We start from the raw sequence: 7,036 nt of genomic DNA on the forward strand, positions 1-7,036 counted from the left end.
TAAGTCTTGAGACAATCAAGGATAACATTCCACCAGACTCTCTCTCATAGCTGCTATTTATTGTGCTTATTTTCTTTCTCTGTGACTGGGGACTAATTTTTCTCCAAGAGGATTAAGGATAAAATGCCAGGTTTTCGAGGTTTACACATCCCCCAGCTTTGTCACTAAATGAAAAAAAAAAAAAAATCCAAACCCCGACTCCAAAGGAGCAGAAAATTCTTAAGAAGAAGCCCTATGGGGTTTGACCTAGACCAATTGTGAAGACAATGTCAGAATTCTGTAACAGCCTAGAATGGATTGAGTCATTTAGAACAATTACCATAACCAGGGAAGTAGCACAGTTCCTTATATATTTTAAATATGTTGTATATACTGCACGCGCGTGCGCACACGCACACACACAAAATATCGTAGGCACTGGGAACCAAAGCAATGATCTTAATTTGTTTCTGATCTTATTTATAATTTTCACAAGAACTGTTTAAGCTATAGACAGAATTGTATTTTATAGAGAGGGGTCTTTTCATTCACATATTAGTAAATTGTAGGTCTGAGATCTGAATATAGATTTATCTACTGTTGTCAACAGAAACATCTTTAGACCAGGGGACACATGGCTTGCCTCAGTCTGCCCCTCCAGAAATCCCTCTATTTCCTTTTATACCCACACCTTGGAATCCAGTATTCACACTGTCTTCCCCCAAAATATCTAAGTCCTCCTTCGGGTCCAGGGATTGGTTGATGGCTGATAGTTCCATCCTACAATATGTTTGTCATCTCTTTGGGATGAGCATGCCTTTCTTTTGAGAATTTTCTAGACTCTTGCTCCACAATGCAAAGGGTATCTTGTGATGTTTTCTCCTGCTTTAGATCGATGTGGGGACTGTGTGTTCTTCTCATTCTTTCTTGAGCTGTGCTAGACCAAGGATAGGAATTCCTTGTGCAAATGGGACCAACTCTTCTCATTCTACTCGTAGGCTCATAGTCTGTTCAATCTGCTCGTGCTGGTATGTGGAAGGCAAGAGCGTTTTTATATTGAAAGAGCTATTCTAAGACTGCTACAAATACAGCCTAAGGAGTTTAAGAAGACTTATTTAAAAGATGTTTTATATTTATAGAGGGTTAAATTCACATGACAATAAATGAAATTATGCTTCACATGTTCCTGAATAGTCTGAGTAAGACATACCCTTATGGTCATGATCAACAAAACAGGATATCAACTTTTTTTGAGACAGGATCTCACTCTGTCACCGAGGTTGGAGTGCAGTGGCACAATTTTGGCTCACTGCAGCCTCAAGCTTCTCCCACCTTAGCCTCCCTAGTAGCTGGGACTACAGGTGTGCATTTCCATGTCTATTTTTTTTAAATAATATTTTTAGAGACAGAGTCTTACTGTGTCTCCCAGGCTGGTGTCAGACACCTGAGCCCAAGTGATCCTCCTGCCTTGGCCAATGTGCTGAGATTACAGGCATGAGACATCACACCTGGCCAGTAACAACTTTTGAGAGTCACTGGAAACCATCACAGGACTCCCAAAGAATGATGCAGTGTCATGAGTAATACTGTGATTGACTTGAAAAAAGTGGTACTAGGGAGCTGCAGAGGCAAGAAGATCAATATTCTTTCAGTATTAACACTTGAGAGCCATGGTATTATGAGTAATAACAAAATTACAACTTCATTCTAGAGGTAGAAAATATGAAATTAGTCAAGAACAGCATATTTAGCAATGAAAAAAACCACGAAGTGTTGGTTCTTGAACTGAGATAGGAAGAGAGCGTACCTGGAGTCTAGGAAAAACCTTTACAAGTCTTCATGGGATAATAAGTAAATATATACCTTTTCTCTACCTACAATTCTAAACATGTGCCAACATTCACTACACTTCACATGGGTCCATTTGTTTCATAACATATTTTTAAATCAAATGGTTTATATAATCAAGCCCCTGCCAAAAATAACCTGACTGGAAACCAACATGATTTAGTGGCCTGGTGGCAGCCCTGGTCTTTACCATACATCCTTTGAAAATGGATACATGAAATAGCTATAATTCAATGCATTAAGTGATATGGCCCTGTATAAGTACTGTAGAAAAAGTGCATAAATTGCTATGGAAAACTGATAAATTGGCTGTAGGGTCAGAGAGAGAGGGGAAAAAAAGAGATGATGTTTGAGTGAATTTTCAAAATATTCATTGATAGAGATACTATTTCTTAAATAATATTTATTAATGGATTCTTAAAGTTTGAAAGAATGACAAAGGTGGGATGAAAAGGTGAAGCTGGTATCAGATCTTGCAAGGCAATGTTTCTTTGTAGAATATTGTCAAGATGTTTATCACATTGAAAGTAAAAGAAATAACTGGGCTTAATCTGGTTGGAATATTTTGATCCAAACTATACTGTGCATCAAAGGGAAAAATAAGTTTGTGCTGCCCAACACAAACTCAAAATAGGAAAGTTCTGAATGTTTAAATGTGTCTCCATAAATAAGATTAGTTGACCAAAAATAACTTAATTATTACTCTTCAAGAGATGACTTGGAATAAATAATTCATTGGTGGGGGGGGAGTATCCTTTGAGTTTATAATGTAAAAGGAAGATAAACCTTATGTACAGCTCTAAATAGCATAGCATCAGTTTTTAAAAGCAAGACTCCAAAGTAATCTGTCGTAAAGGATAATACTACTGCCTGGTAGCTAACAGCTATAAGTGTGGCAGCCTCAGCCCACCATACAACCACATTTCAGTTTTCACATGTATCAGATGTGAGAATATTGAAAATTACTTTATCACTCAATGCCTTATCTGTAAAATGGATATAGTAGTACCTATCTCAAATAATTATTTAAAATATAAATTGGTTTGTATTTATAAATTTTTCAGATCATTTTATAACATATAAAAATAATAAATGTCATTTCTAATTAACCTAATTAACTCTGAAAACTCTGATCATCAAGAAAATTTGCTGAGTTGTAGGAGACCAGAAGTCATTAATGCTGTAATTAATGTAAGCTGTGTAAGTCACATTCTTCATGTGGGGATAGATTCCAAGACTTCTATTACCTTCTGCAGCTGGGTCCCAAATGGGAGCTGGCAGGAGGTAGAGTGGACGGGTTAAGCATGCATGGGAGATTTTGTTGTTACAATTTCGTCTTTTTATAGAGATTTCATTTCATTTAAAAATCTTCATACCATTAACAAAATCAAATTTAATATCCGAAAATCAAAATTCCAGATGGATTGCAAGTTTAGATATAAAAGTTTTAAGAAGTAAATATGGTAAAATATCTAAATGAAAAGATTGACACAATGAAAAAAGTAAAAATGGAAGCTACATTTTGGGAACATATATGTCCATACATAGGCAAGTGATTGATTCATGTCCAGAATAAATAATTCCTACTAATCAATAAGAAGAGGCAGAAAATCAATATGTACACACACACACACACACATGCAATATGACTATATACACATACACACATTAACATATACATATCATATACATATATATATTTGTATATAGATATGTGGACAAGGTCTGGCTCTGTTACCCAGGTTGTAGTGCACAGACTTGAACATGGCTTACTGCAGCCTCAAACTCCTGGGCTCCCACCTCAGCCTACTGAGTAGCAGGTACCACAGGCAAATGCCACCACACCCGACTAATGTTTTATAGAGATGGGGTTTCACCGTGTTTTCCAGGCTAGAAGCAAATATTAATCCACAATATGATACTGGAAAATAATCCAGAAACAAAAGCATATGCTATGAGATTTTCCTCATGTAAACTTCAAAAAGCAAAAGCAAAAAAAAAAAAAAAAAGTGAAAAACAAAACAAGACAGTCTAAGGTGTTTTGATGTAGGATAATTGTTACCATTATGGAACGAATTCATCTGGCATGAGCATACATGGGAAGTGTCAGGTGTTGGTAACGGTCTATTATTTGGTTGTTTATACAGTCTTATCAACTCCAAACATTCATTTGACTCTATATATGATTTTTAAACTTTTCTGTAATAGGTTACAAATCAATATAAGGTTAATTTCTTTTTTTAATTTTTGTTGTTGAAAAGGGCCTTATTTGGTGGAACATCATGCTTTGGATAGAGATAACAGGCAGAGACTGCAAATTACCAAATAATGTCTTGCAAGGCAGGGCAAGCATTGTACATTTCAACAGAGGAAGCATCAAGAGCTAAATATGATGGTAGAAATGGTGAGCTCTGGGTATACCAGAGGTCCTGGAACAAAGAAAGACTCAAGAAAAGTTTTGAACAAATTAATGAATATCTAGAGGTGAGAAAAAGCATAATGTTTCCAAAAACAAGGTGTTGTATGTACTGACATACTGAAAAGAGGATAATTGTTTTGTTACTTAAAACTGATTTATTCTAAAAATAACAAACAGATACTGATTTTTTTGTTACTGAAGAGTTGAAGGGTAGAAATTCATGGTTATAAAGGAATAAGCTACGAGTTATAGTGTAACAACTTAAATTTTCAGCCAAAGCTTAATCTCATCTTTGAAAGAGCCTAATCCAGAAAATAATTTTACATAAGAAAATCACATGCAAAAATTCAAAATTAACATTTTTTTTTACAAACCTACTATGCCTAGGAAGTCATCTCTGAAATTTATTCTCAATTAACCTTAATAATAATCTGTGGTGATAGCTAATAGTTAAGTCAACTTTAGAGGTCTCAGTTTATTTTGGTAGTACATTCAGGGTCACAGAGCTGGTCGGTAGCAGATACAGGAATGAAATTTAGATAAAATATTCCCTTTATGTTCTTCCCAATAGGTTTATGGTATAAAATAAGAGGTCAAGTATTTATAAAATCAAGATTTGTACAGGAGTGGTTTTTCATAACCAGAGATTCCGGTAACTTTAGTAACTATGATACAACATTGAAAATCCATAAGAAAACAGAATATAATATATTGTTAATTACTATGGTTAGTGTTGTACTTAAAAAATGCTAAGACAGTGGCTCTTAAGTGTTCCTACCAGAAAAACATTAACTATGTGCATTAACTAACTATATATTGCATATATAAATTAGCTATATATAGGCATTCCACAATGTATATATATTTCAAAACATGGACATGACAAAAACATATGTTTATTAATTACAAAATAACTAAATAAAAACATCTATGGACATTTAATTGCATAAAAGTAAAACTTTGCACAATGATACAGCAGAAGCAAGTTAAAACAGCAAGCTGCAGAAAATAATTGTTGTTTATATCATAAATATATTTATAATACTCTAACAGCTTTTAAAAACAGAAAGAAAAATTATCAACTACCTTAAAGAGAATGTGCTGGGAATCTTAAAAAAACCTTCATAGAAGAAATGCAAATGGAACTTAAACATGTAAAATATGCTAAAGCTCACTTATAGTAAGATAGATGCAAATTAATACTTCACTGAGATAGATTTCTCCCATCTCAGATTAACAAAAAATCAAATGTTTGATAACTGACTTAGTTGACAAAGCTGAAGAAAATGAATTCTCAGATATTGCCATTGGGAATGAAAGATGTTACTAGTCCTATGGAGGGGAATTGACCATATATTTAAAAATTATATAGGCAAAATTATGCAAAGGCAATTTAATGAACCAAGAGTTGTAATAACAAAATACTCAAAACATCCAAAAAGCCCACATATAGGGGACTAATTGAATAAACTATGAAATATCCATGAAATGCAGTTATAGAAAATGCAGTTGAAAAAATTGAGATATCTCTGTGTATACTAAAGTAAATGATATTCAGCATGTAAGGCTAAGTGAAAAAGTGAGATTGAGACAAGTGTATATAAGATTTTGCCATTTAAAAATATAATTATACATATATATGTTTGTGCTGTATTTGTGTGTATGTGTATAAAGAGATGATACAGAGATATTGGTGTAAAACACTATAAAATAGTAAAGTTAAACATAATATTAAAACAAAATTTTTAAGTAAGAGGGAAAAAAGTCAATAGGGCAACCAGAACAGACATAGAAACCAAACTCCTCTCAATATGTATGTTGTTATATAGATCGTATGTGAAACTAGGTATATTTTACATGCAAAACAGAATTAGCTTTTTACAAAATTCCTAAAAAAAAGAAGCAAAATGAAACAAGGTGTATGAATTGTGAATCAAGCTGATGTCATAATCCTTAGAGAGAAACAATTCCAAATGATCATAAAACACCATAATTTGACTGTATATATCAAATGAGGTATTTCACAAGTTTTATATGCTGATAAGGACAAAAACAAGCACAAGAAGTATTTTAAATTCTCAGTCATACTGTTGTCTCAGTCATACTGATGTTATTTTTATTTTGAGACAATAGTGTGTACCTTATGGTTTTTTTTGAAATAAGTAATTCTGGCACTTTTGACAACTGTGATTTTGGGATGGAAGAAAGGAAATAAAGATGGAAAGTGGAAGAGGTTAAGTAATAATTTTGGTACCGAATTTGAATAAGTATAAATATAAATTTATGAAGCCTTTAACTGAAAATAAAAATGCATGTAACCTATTTTTGTCCACTGAAAAGTCATAGAAATGATGACTGACCCAGCAGCAATATTTAACCATGATTTTGTCTCCAACTTTTATTTAACGATAAAAGGACCAGGAAACCTTGCAAATATTTAACATTAGGTCTAAGGCAGAAAAAGTGGAGATACACATGGAATATCTTTTGTCATATAGAAAACAGTAAGTCTTTTAAGTATTATTTTCTGTAGAGTTAAAAGTATTTGGGAGTAACTTCGAGCTGCACTTGGCCAAAGCTGAGACATTTTGAAGGATACTAGGAAAGTAACTTATTTTTAAAACCAGTAAATAAAAGTAAAAACCAAAAACCAGAACAAAACTATTTACCTTGATTTTCCATAAAATCCATAAGTGAAGTACCAACAATGTTGAAGAGTGGGGAGTTTTCTTAGAGAACTATTTGTGTTAATAGATGACGAAAGCATGATTGTATCGGACAAGCACAATT

The sequence above is a fragment of the Callithrix jacchus genome, chromosome 5 (genome assembly GCF_049354715.1).
Source record: "Callithrix jacchus isolate 240 chromosome 5, calJac240_pri, whole genome shotgun sequence".
NCBI classification, from domain to species: domain Eukaryota; kingdom Metazoa; phylum Chordata; class Mammalia; order Primates; family Cebidae; genus Callithrix; species Callithrix jacchus.